We start from the raw sequence: 18,338 nt of genomic DNA, 5'->3' as shown, positions 1-18,338 counted from the left end.
TCATTAACATACAAGCAGGGATGGGGACAGACCTCCAGAATTATAAAGCATTTGGCAAAGACCTTATAACTTTGTTGTCATTAAGTTTTACAAACCTGGGAATAAGAGCACTGTACCAGACGCACTGGGACATTTTAAATGATACCAAACATCTTACACTAGTTACATTATTTGTATACATCACATATTATATTTTGTTCAGATGTTTGTGCCTAAATTGGCCTGAGGTTAGATAGAGGTCAGATGTGAGATTTGTGTTTTATTGTCCTTGCTCAGTAGGATGTGTTGACTCAGGCGAAGATGTTCTTCTGTGTGAGAGTTTTTATGACTTGGTTCTCGCAGAGTTCTTTGACTTTTACGACCTCTTGATGTCAGCCTTACAGCTCTATACACCACCACAATGGATTTGAAATGAAACGAACAAGATGTGCTTTAACTGCAGACCTTCAGCTTTAATTTGAGGGTATTTACATCCAAATCAGGTGAACGGTGTAGGAATTACAACAGTTTGTATATGTGCCTCCACTTTTTAAGGGACCAAAAGTAATGTGACAGATTAACAATCATAAATCAAACTTTCACTTTTTAATACTTGGTGGCAAATCCTTTGCAGTCAATTACAGCCTGAAGTGTGGAACACATAGACATCACCAGACGCTGGGTTTCATCCCTGGTGATGCTCTGCCAGGCCTCTACTGCAACTGTCTTCAGTTCCTGCTTGTTCTTGGGGCATTTTCCCTTCAGTTTTGTCTTCAGCAAGTGAAATGCATGCTCAATCGGATTCAGGTCAGGTGATTGACTTGGCCATTGCATAACATTCCACTTCTTTCCCTTAAAAAAACTCTTTGGTTGCTTTCGCAGTGTGCTTCGGGTCATTGTCCATCTGTACTGTGAAGCACCGTCCAATGAGTTCTGAAGCATTTGGGTGAATATGAGCAGATAATATTGCCCGAAACACTTCAGAATTCATCCTGCTGCTTTTGTCAGCAGTCACATCATCAATAAATACAAGAGAACCAGTTCCATTGGCAGCCATACATGCCCACGCCATGACACTACCACCACCATGCTTCACTGATGAGGTGGTATGCTTTGGGTCATGAGCAGTTCCTTTCCTTCTCCATACTCTTCTCTTCCCATCACTCTGCTACAAGTTGATCTTTGTCTCATCTGTCCATAGGATGTTGTTCCAGAACTGTGAAGGCTTTTTAGATGTTGTTTGGCAAACTCTAATCTGGCCTTCCTGTTTTTGAGGCTCACCAATGGTTTACATCTTGTGGTGAACCCTCTGTATTCACTCTGGTGAAGTCTTCTCTTGAAAAGTTGACTTTGACACACATACACCTCCTGGAGAGTTTCTTGATCTGGCCAACTGTTGTGAAGGGTGTTTTCTTCACCAGGGAAAGAATTCTTCGGTCAGCCACCACAGCTGTTTTCCGTGGTCTTCCGGGTCTTTTGGTGTTGCTGAGCTCACTGGTGCGTTCTTTCTTTTTAAGAATGTTCCAAACAGTTGATTTGGCCACACCTAATGTTTTTGCTATCTCTCTGATGGGTTTGTTTTGATTTTTCAGCCTAATGATGGCTTGCTTCACTGATAGTGACAGCTCTTTGGATCTCATATTGAGAGTTGACAGCAACAGATTCCAAATGCAAATAGAACACTTGAAATGAACTCTGGACCTTTTATCTGCTCCTTGTAAATGAAATAATGAGGGAATAACACACACCTGGCCATGGAACTGCTGAGCTGCCAATTGTCCCATTACTTTTGGTCCCTTAAAAAGTGGGAGGCACATATACAAACTGTTGTAATTCCTACACCGTTCACCTGATTTGGATGTAAATACCCTCAAATTAAAGCTGAAAGTCTGCAGTTAAAGCACAACTTGTTCGTTTTATTTCAAATCCATTGTGGTGGTGTATAGAGCCAAAAAGATTAGAATTGTATCGATGTCCCAATATTTATGGACCTGACTGTAGATCTCATCTAGCCGGACAACTTTCACACAGACAGTCATAAGCTCTGCCCAACAGAAAGTTGGCCATTTTGGATTGTTTGAAAAAGGCATGCTCTGGAATTCCAAATAATCCTCGCTGGGATTTCATGTTACAGGTACCAAATGAGGGCAACATTATGCCAAGACATTGATGATGCTAAATTGCGAAAGATTTTTGATATATCGAATTGCGTTGCCATGGCGACTTGATAAAATAACAAAAAAAAATCGGAAAAAGGATTTCTCATATCTTTTGCGTGCACTGTGAGATTTACATAAACATTTAGCCAATGTTTGTTCTTGCAGGCTGATCACATTGATGTGGCTATTATGGGTCACGGCTGTAGCGCCACCAACTGGCGCAAGGAAGTGTGTCACTTTTAACAGACGTTGAAATAGCCCTATTATGTTAACCTGAATTGCTTAAAAAAATAAATAAATAATGTCAATTTAAATTCTGAAGGGATTCTTAATATCTTAAATACTGTTGCTATGGCAATGCATTAAATGTCATCATTCCTTTTTGTGTATATTCACATGTTTTTAGGTATTTGGCATGCCTGAAAAATTTAGTTTATTGTTAATGAACATATTTCTTATTTTTTATATAAATAAAATGTAAAATGAAATGTTAAAATAGTAGAAAACTATGCCATTTGTATAACCTAACTCTGAGTGGCAATTACAAGAAATGTCCAATAGAGGTCTGCCAAGCTCCATGAATGATTCCCAAAATAACACTGAAAAGATTTTTCGTGTGATGTCTAGAAGGGATTCCCTCTGTCATATGTTATGTATATGAAGAATGTGTAACTACGTCCTTCAGTTAACTATATTTCTCATTTCATGTGTGGAAAGGTCTTGCTCTCCCTCCCCCGCACAATGACACATGCCCCCACTGCTGACTTAGGCCAGGGCAACATCTGCCCTCTCCGGAACTACTATCGCCAAGGCTACAGGTACCATCTCCCTCAATGGTTTGAGGATGTAGGTTTGACGTGCCCCTCCCCTATCCGTTCGCCTTACCTCATAATCAAGATCTCCATCTCGTCATGTGACCTCAAGGGTCCTTGCCACTTGGTAAGTAATTTGGAGCTTGAGGTGGGCAGCGATACAAGCACTTTATCTCCCTGTGTAAATTCCCATAGTTGAGTGCCCCTGTCGTACAGTCGGGGTTGACATTCTTGCGCTTGTAGAAAATTCTACTGTGTTACCTGCCCCAAAGAATGGAGTTTTGCTCTAAGGTCAAGAACATATTGAATTTGATTTGTACTATTCTAAGTTCCTTCCTCCCAAGCTTTCCGTATGACGTCGAGCACAGAGCGCGGCTGGTGCCCATACAGTTGCTCAAATGAGGGAAACCCAGTGGAGGCTTTCGGGACCTCTCGTACAGCTAACAGCAGGGGTTCGAGCCACTTATCCCAATTCTTAGCATCCTGGTGTATGAACTTATGAAGCATGTTTTTTAAGGTCTTATTAAATTATTCGACCAACCTGTCGGTTTGCTGGTGATAAACACTTGTGCGAATCAACTTAATGCCTAAATATTCATAAAGTTTGCAGAGTGTACATGACATGAATTTTGTGCTTTGTTCAATGAGGATTTCCTATGGAATCCCCACTCAGTAGATCATTTTGAAGAGTGTCTCCACAACACTATATGCTGAGATGTTGCGTAGAGGCACTGCTTCTGGATATCATGCTGCATAATCCACCTGAACTAATACAAAGCGATGGCCGCATTTCCCTCCCTTTATACCGTTTTTCCGGGGATGGAACAAGCAAATTCTGTCTGCCTTTTCTGAAGTTCAGAGATGCGCAACGCTCTCAAGAGAGACCCCTAGTGTCACTTCTTCGACGCAACGTCGAAGTGAGCGACAGACGGGGAATTATTCTTCTAAAAATCTTAATTTGTGTTTTGAAGAAAGAAAGTCATAAAAATCTGGGATGACATGTTGGTGAGTAAATGATTTTCATTTTTGAGTGAACAATTTCTTTAAGAAGCACATGGGGGTCCACATTGTCCTCCTTTTGTGATATAATGTTCAACATTGATTTAGTCCTTGCATCTTTTAATCCAAGAAATAGTTGTGTTCTCATTCTAATGCATGATGCACAATTTTCTGAAGTTTGTGACTGGTGGAATGTTCTGCTGAAGTACTGCTCTGGAAATGTTGATACCTTTTTATCTTAAGACTCTTATAAAGGCTAATCATAATTATAAATTATTTTATTATCTCTACTTTCTTGGTAATTTATTAAACAAATTAACACACGCTCTACATCAGGGGTTGGTATTATAATTTTTTTTTTATATATATATTATTAAAAAATATTATTATTAAAAATGTCACTGTTTTATTCTATTACATTAAAGGGTAACTAAACACTAAACCAACTTTTTTTAGTTAATGATCTGTAAGAATGGGGCTTTATTAGTACTGGTCATTGATTCAAGTAATTTTTTTGACATTTGTGTATAAAGTGTTTTAATTCTACAATATATGGTGTAAAAACGTCTGAGTGCTGCCCTCTTCAGGTTGAACAGTGGCTACTGCAGTTGAATTATCCTATTGGCTGTTGCGGTACTTCGTGATGTAAGCTGTGACAGCTGATGTAAGCAGGTTCCAGCTCACCACGCCAGATTCAAGTACATGTCGTCTTGCGACCGTGTGAGTAATAATAATAACATAGAGTCTGACAGCAGCTGTCAATTAATCCGTCACTACCCCCGCTCAGCCCCGCACTCGGTTCGTTCCCTCTATCCCCGCCGGGGTCTGCCCACTTTTCCTGCATTTTCAAATATTTCTAGTGGGTGGAGTCAGACTCTGAGCAGGTGTTTAGTTACCCTTTAATACTTTTAAAGCTACTCAAGTTATTCATCCAAAAGTAGTGAGTGGTTTTCTAATTTCCTTGTTATTGTTGTTCGATTAATAGCCTTTATATGACATTGACAGTGCTCATTTTGTTTACACTTCAAGTCCGACATTTGATATGTCCAACAACATACATTCCCTTTAGACCAAACCAAATGTGTTTACATTAATGCCTCATCAAGATGGGCATTGGCGGAATTATAAAGTGTATTTGATCATTTAGGCGTGAACCCGCATTATCACACAAACATTAGCAACCTGTCAATCAAACAGACATCAGGCCAATAATAATTATCTCAGTGATAGATAGTTAAATTACAGGCTACGTTATAGTCATAGAATCAAGTAAGCAGAAATATGAAATTTACCTTGATATGTTTCTTCAAATTAAATGCAGGATTAATGCTAATATCTGGCTTGAGCAAGTTAAACTCACATTACACGATCATGCAATTGGCCTTTTTCACTGGGAAAAGCCCTTTTACGTGTGATTTGATTGGATGGGAGTCACGAGACTCTCCCTAGCCAATCATGTTGATATATAAAAATGAAATCAGTATAGCGAAGTAGTGAACACGCACAGTGGGAAAATAGCACAGTAAAAGTACTCAAGTAAAAGTATTTAAAAAATAATTACTTAAAAAGTACAATTCTTGGGAAAAAGTAGTTAATTACAGTAGTGTGAGTATTTGTAATTCGTTACTTTACACCCCTGTATAGGAGGCAGGGAAACTTGGATTTATTTAATAAAATATGGGGCAGCTATTTGGCATTTTTGGAAGGCTCTTCGGGAGTGGAGAAATGCTTAGTTTAAAAAGTGTGTGATTTTTAGTTTTTCTTTTATATATATATATAATTTGGACCACATGAATATTTGTTGAGGGTTGGGGATTTGGAGGGGGAAAGGGAATAATGGGGGTTAATAGATGATCCGTTATATATATGATACTTTTCTGTTTCGTTGATCTGAACCAATAAAAAGTGTTAATCGGAAAGCTGCAATGAAAGCTTTCCTTTGTAAACTGTTTTCAGTGTTCACACAAACTGCTTAAAGGGCAATGGAAAGGGATAAAACAACTTGTGTATTTCTGCAACTGGGGTAAAAGATATTAAAAAACAGTAGCATGCAAACTCAAATTAATAACAGTAAATACTCCTTTGTTTAGTGTAATCATCTCTCTATTATACATTTACTGCCAAAGAAAGGATTAATGAAACTATTTATTTTTGTCATTATTTTATTGCATATTTTTTCTTATTATTTTCATGTTTAATAAAGTGTATTTTATCCCCATCATTAATTGTGTGTGTGTGTGGTTTAGTTTTATTTTGTGCAGTGCATAGACATTTGGAATGGACAGTGTTGGGGAAGCTACTTTGAAAATGTAGTTTGACAAGCTACAAGCTATTCATAATTTTAAGTAGTTAAGATACAGTCAAGCTACTCTTTTGAAAAATTAGTAAGCTACACTTCAAGTTACTATCAAAAAGTAGCTAGCTACATTGAAGCTACTTAATGAGGCACTAATGACATTTATTAATTTCTGTATTAATTAAATGCATTTAATGTGTTTAATTAAATATAATAATTGTATTTAATACATTTAATTAATATAACATTAATACAGTTAATAATGGCCATAAAATAAAATACAACAGTATAAAATAAAAACAAAAAAGATCAGATGTCAATAACAAAATTGGCTCCTTAGTAAAACATTTTTAACAATTGTTGCATAATAAAACATAACATAAATTATTTATTTTACCAATTATTTAATTTATTTTACATGAAAATAATAGTTAATTAAATGCTAAGAATTTGAGAAATCCAATAGTTGATAGCATGATAGTAATTATTATAATAATATATACTGTATATTTATAAATATTATAATAACGATTCACTTGCTGCTCCCAGTAATGCACAGATGATGAGACGTGAAATAAACTTATTTAGAACAGAAATGAAATCCCTCAAAATAATCCCGCAATAATAACTTTTTGAATTATTTTATTTAAAATATTTCAGGAAAATATGCTGTTGTGTGATCAAAAACAAAGTGTCTGAAACATTCTTTGTTACATAGAAGAATAAAATGGCGTTCTTATATCATTTTCAGATTTACCTGCCCCTGTACCATTTGTATATTTAAACAAACTGTGGTTGCTCGCTTTAAATAACCATCAGACAATATCTTTTTATCCAAGTAATATCCTGTAATAAGCTCTCAGTAGATGACGGTAATTATCTTCTGCCATTACAAAAGAAGACGATGCCGCTGCCTGATTCTGATCAGCAGACCGCAGACGTTTTGCTGGTAAAGGTTTGGTTTATACGCAATAAGGAAGGCTATTAGTTATAATCTGACCAACATGATGTAGTGTTTGGTCACGCTACACCGCTACTTGCGAAAAAGTATTTCGCTACTGGAAAAGCTACTCTGTTTTAAAAGCAGCTGAGGTACTGTCAAGCTACTGAAAAATGTTAAGTTAGTAGCATCGATACATGTAGTTAGCTACTCCCCAACACTGGGAAACGGGAGTGGAAGAGAACAAATTAGAGGTGTTTCACGGAGCAAAAACCAAAACAAAAGAGCACCAACAAGTGCTTTGGACAAAATGAGAAAAAAATAAAATAAAAAATACTATTGTGTTTTTAAGGATATTTACATTACATTCAAAATGTTAGCCAGAGGGGAACTGGCCCCCACAGTGAGTCTGGTTTCTCCCAAGGTTATTTTTCTCCATTAATCCACATCTTATGGAGTTTTGTGTTCCTTGCCACAGTCGCCTACAGCTTGCTCACTGGGGTTATTAATACAATTATCATTTAATTATTTTTAAACACTATTAAAAATCGTATTTTATCGAAATTACACAATGATGATTAATCGACTTTATAGACATTACAGTTTTATCGTCTGTTAATGCCTGATATTCTGTAAAGCTGCTTTGAAACAATGTGTGTTGTGAAAAGCACTATACAAATAAAATTGACTTGACTTGACTTGCATGGAAGGATAGTGTCTCTAGCTACAGACAAGCTCTTAAAACTGCCAGGTCTGCAAAGAGTTTGTGAAGCTGGCCTGGTAGAAAATAACCACAACAATCCTAGGTGTTTATTCAGTACTGTGTCTAAATTGGTAACAAAGCTTCAACTGAACCAGATATTCCATCGCAGCACGGTAATAATGGAAGCATAAGTGGTAGTTCTAGCAGGAAGACTAAGGATATTTATGCTGTCATTTAATCAGGCAATCTAATCCAATCATAATCCAGCCTCTGCTTTATAAGCTCACACAGCTGCATTTCATCACTCATAATGCCTCATTGTTTTCATTCAAGCACATGTGGGTGAGACACACAATCAGGTCACACGCTATGCCACGCTTTTCCAAGTAGTTGCTTCATGTTGGATTATACATTGTGGTCTGCTCACCGTGATGTTCACAAGCAACAGTTGCTTCATGTTGGACAATGCATCATCGTCTACTCACCGTGATGTTGATGCTTCTCAGCACAGGTGGTCTCCATCAGGAAAATATGCTAAGATTTAAGTTTATTTTTCTTTTGCGGGAACAATCGTCAATAAATATAGCTGGTAGTGTTGGGATGTAGGCTTTCTGCTATCAATGTTCTCAAATATATGTCATCACATCCATTATACTGCATCAATTTTGGTTTGAAGCAGCAATATTTCATTTTACTAGCGCACTTTCTAATTGTTCATTTGTTAACCACAGTGTTTGCCTGCCTGAATTTCCTCATTGGGGAATCAGGATTGAATGTTCATGCACATCATTATGCATAATTACTCCATGTCGGGTTCTGATTAAATACATTAAGTTAAGATGATGCTTCTCACGTTCTGTTGGTCCTATCACAAGTTGTTTTATTGATTTTATATGTCAACACCCTCTTAAGGGGAAGTATCATCTGTTGCGGTGTGCTCTCAGTCACCTAGTGGTAGGCATTGCTCATTACATTTCCACATCTCATTAACAGTACAATGCATATTGCTGCTCTAATACAAGAAATAACCAAATCAAATCAAGGGGTACGAAATCCTATATCAGTAATGTCACATGTTTTGTTTTATTAGCATCATTCTGCTTCATTACAGTGTAGAGATTTGTATTATTATGTGTTTCTGTAAACTATTAATTATTTGAAAAATGATAGGACTATGAAGCTCTCTAAACTATTGGGCTTTATCACAAACATTTGACATTATAAAGCTTCATTACTCAAGTTTCTGCAATACAATTCAATTCAATTTTCTTCATCTACTGGTCAAAATATAAGTTCCCTATGTATGCTCTACTATTTTAGCTTAATAACATCATATTTTATTTCAAGATATCTATGCAATTTGGTCATTTTGCTCTTTTCAAAATATACGTGCTTGTGGTCAGGGCAGTAACATTAAGTAGCAGGTAAGTAAGGTATTTGCATTACTTTACTGAATATTCAGTATACCGAATATTCAATCGTTTGAAGCTTCACATGTCATGGATTATGCATATGTATTGTTGGTGTGACACAAACTTCAACAGATACTTGGTATCAAGCATCACTTCATTATTAGACCTGGCTAACTCAGTCGGTAGAGCATGAGACTCTTAATTTCAGGGTTGTGGGTTCAAGCCCCACATTGGGTGTGACTATTAGCTATTGTCACAGGTAGGTGCAAGCAGTGCAGATTTATTCTCCCAGCCATGCAAACACTCTATGACTAGAGAGAATGGTAACATTTCTACTGCTCAGTGGTTAAGGCTGAGGTCAGGGGTTCAAGCCCCAGCACTGTCAAAATACCACTGTTGGGCCCTTGACCCTATTTGTTCTAGGGGTGCTGTTTCATGACCCCAGCTTCGTTGGGATTGACCTTAATGTTTACTCTTCTTAATATATCGTAGTTAACTACCAAAATGTTTGCATACTGCAGGGGTATTGCACAAATGACATCACCCTTATCGTAGGACTCAACACAGATGGAGATGAAGGAGCCACTGCCATCCGCCTGGAGCCAGAGGAACCGCTGTCGTCCGCCAGGGGGCAGAAGAGTGGCTGAGGACCGGGTGTGCAGTGTGACCGCAGGAGCTGGAGAAGAGTGTTTCCTTTTCTCTCTCTCTCTCCTCTATCTCTTTCTGTCTCTCCGGCTTTCTCTTTCTCTCTCCCCTCCCTCTCCTTGTCTCTCAGATTTTCAGTTTGCGGGGAGGACCACAGGGTGACAGAAAGGCCGAAAGGGCAGCATCTCCCCTCCAGAGATGGGGGAGGGGGGGAGCGGGGGGTAAGTTAATCCGGATGGTGCCCCGGCCTGAATTGCGTGGTGGAGGAGTGTGACGAGGAGGAGGGTGTGGCCGGACCGTGAGGATGCACACCGTCGCTGAGTTGTCTAATCAGCAGGAGGGAAATAAGGTAAGAGCCAGATACACGCACAAGAGAGAAAGAAACTTGGAGCTGTGTGTGTGTGTGTGTGTGTGTGTGTGTGTGTGTGTGTGTGTGTGTGTGTGTGTGTGTATGTCGACGTCTGTGATGTTATGCTTTCAGTTTAGCATTTGTCTAATTAAAGTCTTGTTGAATGTGGATCCGGATTCCATGTCCTCCTTTCCCAGACGAACAGAGATCCTTTACATTGGTGCTGAATCCTGTGACTGGAGGAGGAGGGCGTGTCTGGGCCGAGAAGATGCACACTCTGTGCTGAGTTGCCCAATTAGCGGAACAGAGATAAAAGGAGGAGCCGGGAATGCCAGAGAGAGAGGGACAAGTGGTGTGTTTATGCTGCTGTGTTTTCAGTTTGATGTTCTATCTAGTTAAAGTCTTGTTGAATGTGGATCCAGCTCCCGTGTCCTCCTTTCCCAACCGAACAGAGATCCTTTACAGTCTGCTTTTCTCTCACAGAACAACCTAATTGACAGACATCAGTCTGGATTCAAAAAAGAACACTCAACAGAGACTGCCCTCTTGTCAATAGCTGAAACCCTGCGACTGCAAGAGCTAACACCAAATAATCCATCCTCATTCTTCTTGAGTTTTCTGCTTCCTTCAACACAGTGAAATTCCCCAGTTCTCCAAGTTAGCAGAGTGTATCAATATATATCAAAGACAGGATGGCTGAAAATGTCCTTCTATTCTGACAGAACAGAGGTATAGATTATTGGATCAAAAACCAATAAAAATAAGATATAAGCTTAAGCTAGAACATAATTTGTCTCTCAACAGATGTACTGTTACATCTTTTTCTAAAGTTAAAAATGTCCTGGTTGCTTTCGTAACCTCCGTTCCCTGATGGAGAGAACAAGACGTTGTGTCGATGTAGTGACACTAGGGGTCGCCCTTGGGAGCCCCAATCACCTCTGATATTTGAGAAAAGGCCAATGGGAATTGGCAAGTGGAATTTGCATGCCACTACACCGGACATACAGAGCTGGCCTGCAACCACTCCGAGACAAGGTCCCTGCCATTTCAGCAGGTATTTCAGTGTTGTGGGGCGACCCCTAGTGGCACTACATCAACACAACGTTGAGTGAGTGACAGATAGGGAACTTGTTCTTTTTTGGTTTGTTTGTTAGAAATCTGTTCTTTGGAAATTACATTTCCAATGTTTGTTGAACATCATTCTTCCACCTCAGAAATATTGCTAAGTTATGACACAAGCTCTGTGTCTCTGATGATGAAAAACGAATTCATGTGTTCATGACCTGAAGACTAGATTATTGTAATGCATTACTGGGAGGACATCCTGCAGGTTCAATAAATGAACTTCCATTTGTTCAACATGCAGCAGCTAGAGTGCTGACAAGAACCAAGGAATATGATAACATCAGCCCCATTTTATCTTCGCTACATTGGCTACCAATGTTTTGTATTATTTTTAAAATCGTGCTGATTACTTACAAAGCTTTGAACATTCTAGTTGCACAAGTATTTACGCAACCTTCTATCATGTTATATTCCATTATGTTCACTACAATTGCAAAATTCCAGTCTGTTTAAAATACCTAGAATATCAAAATTCACAAAAGGAGGTAGATTATTTTCTTACTTGGTTCCTTAATTATAGAATAGTATTCCTAGCATTGTTTGGGACTCAGACACACTCTTTCAGTCTAGACTAAAGACTCATCTCTTTACACAGGCATACTCCTAATGTATCCCTCAACTGGTCAGGTCTGCCAAAACCAGAAACACTTCTCATATTCTATAACTCTGCTTTAACCCTAAAAAGGGCAAGACCATAAAGAAACCTTTTTTACACATTTGGGCCAAAATAACACAATCATGTTTTTCTTAAAAATATTGCTATAATTTTCAATTTTACTGTTTGTATCCCTCACGACACACTGCCCCTTTAGGGAATTAAAAAGAAAAAAGAGTTAATGTTTGGCTGTGCTGCTTACCAGATTTAAACCCATTCACAAACATGTTTTGATGTAAATGTATATGGTGCCAGAGTCTTTTATAATGCTTACAAAAAAGTACCATGGTATTACCATGTTTCTTTGATATGGTAGTATGACTATGTGTGGTGGATAAAACACTGGAACGATCATACTAAAATGTGTAAATAAAAGTATTGTTTATCTCCCTCAAGGCAAGTAATATTTCTGTTGTAAATGTTTAAATGAATAACATAATATCAAAGTGAAAATAGCACGTCATGACTCCAGCTCTGTGAATATTTCCATATTGATCACATGCAAAGTCTGTGTAAGCTCAAAGCACGAGATGCAGAGGAGCAGAAGAGCAGTGCAGAAACACAACTCACGCAAAATGTTCCTCCGCAAGGAACATATTTGCAATTTCAGTTTTCAACCACAGATGTCGCTAGAGAGCCCAAGGTTTTGTACTGAAGCTTTAAATTCAACAGCGTTCCAGAGATACAGTAGGTTAAAGAAGAGCAGATCATTGGCACAAGTGGTTCTGTGATGGCTTGTGTCACACTTGCACAAAAACCAGGAGAAACACTTTTCTAATGTAAACGCCCCTGATTTTTTCTGGTAACCCCCTGACTACTCAATATTGTAAATGTGTAGTTTTGGCTACATGAGGCTGATTTAGACACAGCCTACAGCGCTGCTTTTAGTGTAAAAAGCAGGGCTGACTGGTGTGGTTGACTGATCCGGTTGTAGTGGGACACTTTCGCAAGCATGTTCTGTTCCAGACTCTACATGCCCTGCACATGTGTGTCCTGTGATGTCACAGAGTGCCCCTGATAATGCCAGTGATGCTGCCCTCATTGCCCTGGTTCGAATCCACCGTCCTGCTGTGCCCCATCCTTTGTGAGCTCCACGCGTGAGCTCCAGCAGGAAGCCCATACTCTCAGAGGGCAAAATGAATAACGGCAGCCCCCGGAAAAACTCTGGCAGGGCTGTTATTGCTCCACGGGACCCAGACGATCTCGCTTCAAACTCAGCCAGCACAAACCTCTCACCAACACGCCCCAGTAGATAGTCAGCAAGAATGCAACTCAACGATGCGCTAAAAACATCTGAGACAATTGAGGATCACAAGAATTTGTTTATCTTCTTGTCTTCTTTCAGGTCCTTTCCTGCACCTCTGCAGCTCCATTCCTCAGCCCATTTACAGGCAGTTGATGACAGAACAAACACGGCCTTGCCTCCGCAACGCTGTATGTGGTTGAGACAGGAGTGTAGCCAGGGAACGGGACCCAACGCATTGAGCTCTGAGCGGCTCCACAGGTCCAGGAACACACTAAAGCCGAGATTGGACAGACTGGAGCCGAGACGACACACCTGCTCCATGACGCTGTCATCTGCATCAGGCAGATAAACAAGAAGCACCTCAACACCAACTGCCCCACCTGATAGAGCAAAGATACATTTGTACTAAATAACTATACACATTTTTGTACTAAAATGTCTGCACCAACTAAAGGAAGAGTGCAGAGTAAAGTCATAAAACAGTAAAAGATGACAAATTTGATTGTGGGAAAAAGAAACTCACTGTTCAAATCGTCCACCTTCAGCCAGCTTAATACCCAAGCTATTATAAAGAAACAATTCATTTCTTATTGTATTACATTTAATTTAATTAATATTATGTTTTTTTGTTTGTTTTTTATGGCTGTCAATCGATTAATATTTTTCATCAAATGGTATGCCAATTAATTAATTTTATTTATCGTAATTATTTGCATATCAATATTTGCTGAGAAGCCATAATAAAAATAATAACTTAATAATAACTGAAATAATTTTATAAATATATAAAAATGTGTGAATTGATATATAAAAATGTTGATATATTACATTATTGTGGCAGATGTGTAAAGCATTGATTATACAATGCAAAAAGTGTCTTAAGAAGTCAATATATTGTTTGTTTTATTGCCATATCTCATAAGTCAATCTGTCCTGGGGCTGGTTGCAAAAACATAGTCATTATCTTAAGACTGTGTCTAAGAAATAGTCTGACTAACTAAAGTCACTGAAGAAAGACCATTGCATAAAATAAGCTCACATCTATCTTTATCAAGACAGTCTAAATCGCATTGATTTGTGGGAAAAAATAAGACGCTGAACGACTTGAACAAAATGTCCGACAGTACCCGATCGTCACAGTTTTCCTTTGCGGAAAATATTTGTATATTAGAGGAATACAATGCTGCTAAATCGACTTTAATGAACAAATTTAACGATTACAATAGCAAAAAACACAAAGCTTGGACCACAATAACGGAAAGAGTTAACAGTGTCAACCCATCTATCTCACGATCCGTCAAAGATGTTCAAAAATGGTTTAAAAATATGGTTCAAGAGGAAAAAAGGACATTTTTAAGTGAAAAAAACCCAGCAACGGGGGGAGGACCATCTCCTAAATTGAAAAGGACAACGGAAATGATCATTGAAATATACGGAGACGAATCTCCGATGTTCTGGGGAATCCCCGGGGGGAGGGAGAGCAGAGTATCCGGGCGGACGTTACCCACAGCGGGGGATACACAGTCTCATACCGCTGTCACATCAACTCTGCTTGGACAGTCTTGTGAGTAATAATGTTTTGATGGTGATTGTTTTTGCTTAATTTTAAACACTGTAGGCTACTGCTGTTTTAGATTGAGTAACACTTATTATCTTCTAGTTGACTGCGAGGTGAGCGCGTGAGTATTGTATGTCTAGGAAACCTTAGCTTCTCCAGCAGTTCCTTTTCAGAAAGGACTTCTAATGGGTTTGAACGGTCTTTGAAAACTCTCTCTCTTCTTATTGCCCTTTCATAAATGCAAATATTAAAATGTGCCATACCGCAAGACAAAGTCCGGGCCACTTTTGTGAATCTAGAGCACTTGACAGTTTATTCGTTTCCATGGCAACATAGATTGTAAAGGAAAGTTAGCCAAGGGGGAACCAGTCTTACTTTTTTGTCTTAAATTAGACCAGTCTAAAATGTTATGCAACTGACTTAAAAAGTAAATACCAGTCTTTAAGAAAAAAATTAGATGACTAACTTGCAAACCTAGTCTTAAATAGATTTATGCAACTGGCCCCTGTTCTTACAGGGTGCGTTCTTGCATTGGTCTGCTATATTTTTAATTGTCGGTCTATTATGCGTATGCTATTATAATGCATACAAATGAATTGCGTTAATATTTAAAGGTGAAGTGTGTAACTTTTTTTATATCAAATACAGTACGTTCTACTATGCCAGGTTCACTAACATATAAGTATAAGCCATTGGTATAGTAAGCCATTCGTGTGCTTTCCTCCCCCAAAATTATAAACACTGAGCCTCCCAGGCACTATCAAGCATTGATGTTTATATTTTGAGCAGCCCACTCAGTCCCGCACATCCCTTTCTAGCTCAACCTATAGCATTAGTTTGAGGCGTGGCTACTTGTTCAGCTGGTGGAATATGAAAAACCATGGCAGACATATACACAGGAAAATAATGTTAGCATCGCCTACAGAGACGGAGAGAACGGAGTAAAACCAGAGTGAGCATTTACAAGGTGGAAGACACACATTAAGTAGCTAATACACAGATGCCTTCCCTCATCAACAACAGCGATCTCGCCTAGGGCTCCAAAACGGTCAAAACGGTGCTGTCGTTATGCTAACTAGTTACTAGAAAAACAATCCTACCTCATGTACTGGATATAACGCACCGAACATCCAGCTTAATTTTTATTATATGAAAAAGAGAAGTCAGGATGTAAAAAAATAAATAAATCACCTTTTATGTTCCACAGGAGAAAGTAGATCATACGGGTTTGGAACAAACCTCATGAGGGTTTGTAAATGTGACAGAATGAATTTATTAATTTATAGGTGAACTATCCCTTTAATTGTCATTCTTTAATGGCACAATACAAAAATCGTAATTGTCTGTGAAATAAAAATGTATTTACTATATATAAAATATGACCTGGAAATGTTCATGACAGTTTTTGTGAGATTTCCCTATATGTTTGTGTCAGTGTGTTATGCTCACTTTTGAGTGTACCCTGCACTGCATAGGCTCCCAGCACAGACAGACACATAAATATGACACACACCAGCAGCAGGAAACTCCAGTGTGTCCTCTTCACTACAGCAGAGATACAGAACACAATATAAAGAACAAAGAGAGGGAGACATACATTACATTGCGTCACAATCTGAACTGCATGATGTACATCATTAAACATTGTTTAAATGATAATGCCATCAAAAGTGAATTTGCTCCCTAATTAGAAGAGTTCTTGCCTTCAAAAGGACATACTGGACCCAGATAACCATCCATTCCCTTCACTTTAACCTAAAGAAGAGACAAAACACAGTCAGGTTACCCAAAACACAGTCTGAAAATCAGTCGGAATATTACTGCAAACATATTAAAACGCTTATTAACTACCTGCACACATATTGAAGGGTGATGCTTCACTTCCAAAAACTCCCCTTGTAATTGCTGCAACAAATGAAATAAAAAACTAGAGTTAAGGCAAGCATTGGTATTAATAGCTAGGATTTGAGAATTTTAACAAACCTATCACATACATTTTTTTAAATTGTACCTTTGGTGATAAAGACATACACTGGCAGCCAAAAGTTTGGAATAATGTACAGATTTTGCTGTTTCGGAAGTAAATTGGTACTTTAATTCACCAAAGTGACATTCAACTGATCACAAAGTATAGTCAGGACATTACTGATGTAAAAAACAGTACCATCACTATTTGGAAAAGTCATTTTTGATCAAATCTAGACAGCAGCATCACTCCAACACCTTATCCTTGAGTAATCATGCTACATTGATCATTTATTACAAGAATATCACTTACCATTATATCAAATACATTTGAAAGATATTTTGTTTGTTAAATGAAGCTGAACATTGTCTTTGTTTTTGAGTTGTCACAGTATGCAATAAACTGGCATGGGTTAAGAGAGATAGAAAAAGTGCACTTGCGTGAATGGTTGCCAGATTGCACAAAATAAGTATAACATTAGGCAGAATATTTCCAATTTGCGCAAGTATAAATCTCAAACTGGGGGTGTTGTGTCTCTTATCTGGCAACCCTGAAGATGCGTTAAGTCCCAATGCATGTGAACCGAAATATCCAATGAAAAAAAAAAAACAATAAATGTAAACCACGTGGAGGGCCTGATCCGGCCCACGGGTCGTAAGTTGCCCATGCCCGCTCTAGAAACTCATCAGTTTATCATTGTTTTGAGGAATGAAGGTTATACAATGCTTGAAATTGCCAAAAAAAAAAGAAAATAAATCGGATTTCATACAAAGGTGTACACTACACTCTTCAAAGACAAAGGACAGAAAGAGACGTGAAAGACCAGATGTACAACTAAAAAAGAGGATAAGTACATCAGAGTCTCTAGTTTGAAAAATAGACTCCTCACATGTCCTCCGCTGACAGCTTCATTGAATTCTACCCGCTCAACACCAGTTTCATGTATAACAGTAAAGAGAAGAGGTAAAAGGTAAAGAGGTAAATATCAAAAGAGAAGAGGTCAAAAGTAAAGAGGTAAATATCAGTCTCTGCTTGCAACTTTATCTAATAATGTTAAATCTGCAAAAACCTAATTTTAACAGAACAGGATCAACAACACCACAGACACTCGCAGTTTGTTTAGAACATTCAACAGACTACTTTGCCCTCTCCCACCACCACCTGACACATCACTGACAGCAGACGTCTTCGACACATTTTTTACTAATAAGGTTACAACCATCAGCAATTCATTCACAGCACCAAACCCCATCAAACAGCTGTCACCAGTATGCAACTCTTCTGTCTCTACATTTCTCTTCTCTGACTAACACTGAAGTCTCTAAACTCCACCTCTCCAACCACCGGTTCCCTTGACCCCATTCCCTCTCACCTTCTCCAGGCCATCTCTCCGTCCATCCTACCTGCACTCACACACATAATCAACACGTCTCTACTTACAGGCACTTTTCCGATTACATTTAAACAGGCTCGAGTAACCCCACTGTTGAAGAA

General features: G+C 38.5%; 1 protein-coding gene, 1 non-coding gene and 1 pseudogene across 4 annotated transcripts in view; 2 read left to right on the top strand and 1 right to left on the bottom strand.

The window, feature by feature from the left end:
• Positions 1-13,531, top strand: part of LOC127620641 (methyl-CpG-binding domain protein 4-like) — a 49,484-nt gene extending 35,953 nt beyond the window's left edge. For 2 of the 3 annotated variants that reach the window (XR_007967773.1, XR_007967771.1), the window contains 2 exons: positions 9,856-10,294; positions 13,420-13,531. The gene's annotated coding sequence lies outside the window, so the exon portion shown is untranslated. Of the gene's footprint in view, positions 1-9,855; positions 10,295-10,491; positions 11,101-13,419 lie in introns of those variants that run through there. The other variant, XR_007967772.1, reaches the window with a different exon arrangement.
• trnak-cuu (transfer RNA lysine (anticodon CUU)) lies at positions 9,465-9,537 on the top strand. The gene has a single exon. It is a non-coding gene; the product is annotated as a tRNA-Lys (tRNA).
• LOC127621185 (uncharacterized) overlaps positions 12,934-18,338 on the bottom strand; it is a 37,839-nt pseudogene continuing 32,434 nt past the window's right edge.

Source organism: Xyrauchen texanus, chromosome 27 (assembly GCF_025860055.1).
Source record: "Xyrauchen texanus isolate HMW12.3.18 chromosome 27, RBS_HiC_50CHRs, whole genome shotgun sequence".
Lineage (NCBI taxonomy): Eukaryota > Metazoa > Chordata > Actinopteri > Cypriniformes > Catostomidae > Xyrauchen > Xyrauchen texanus.
This window is presented reverse-complemented; position numbering and strand designations above follow the sequence as displayed.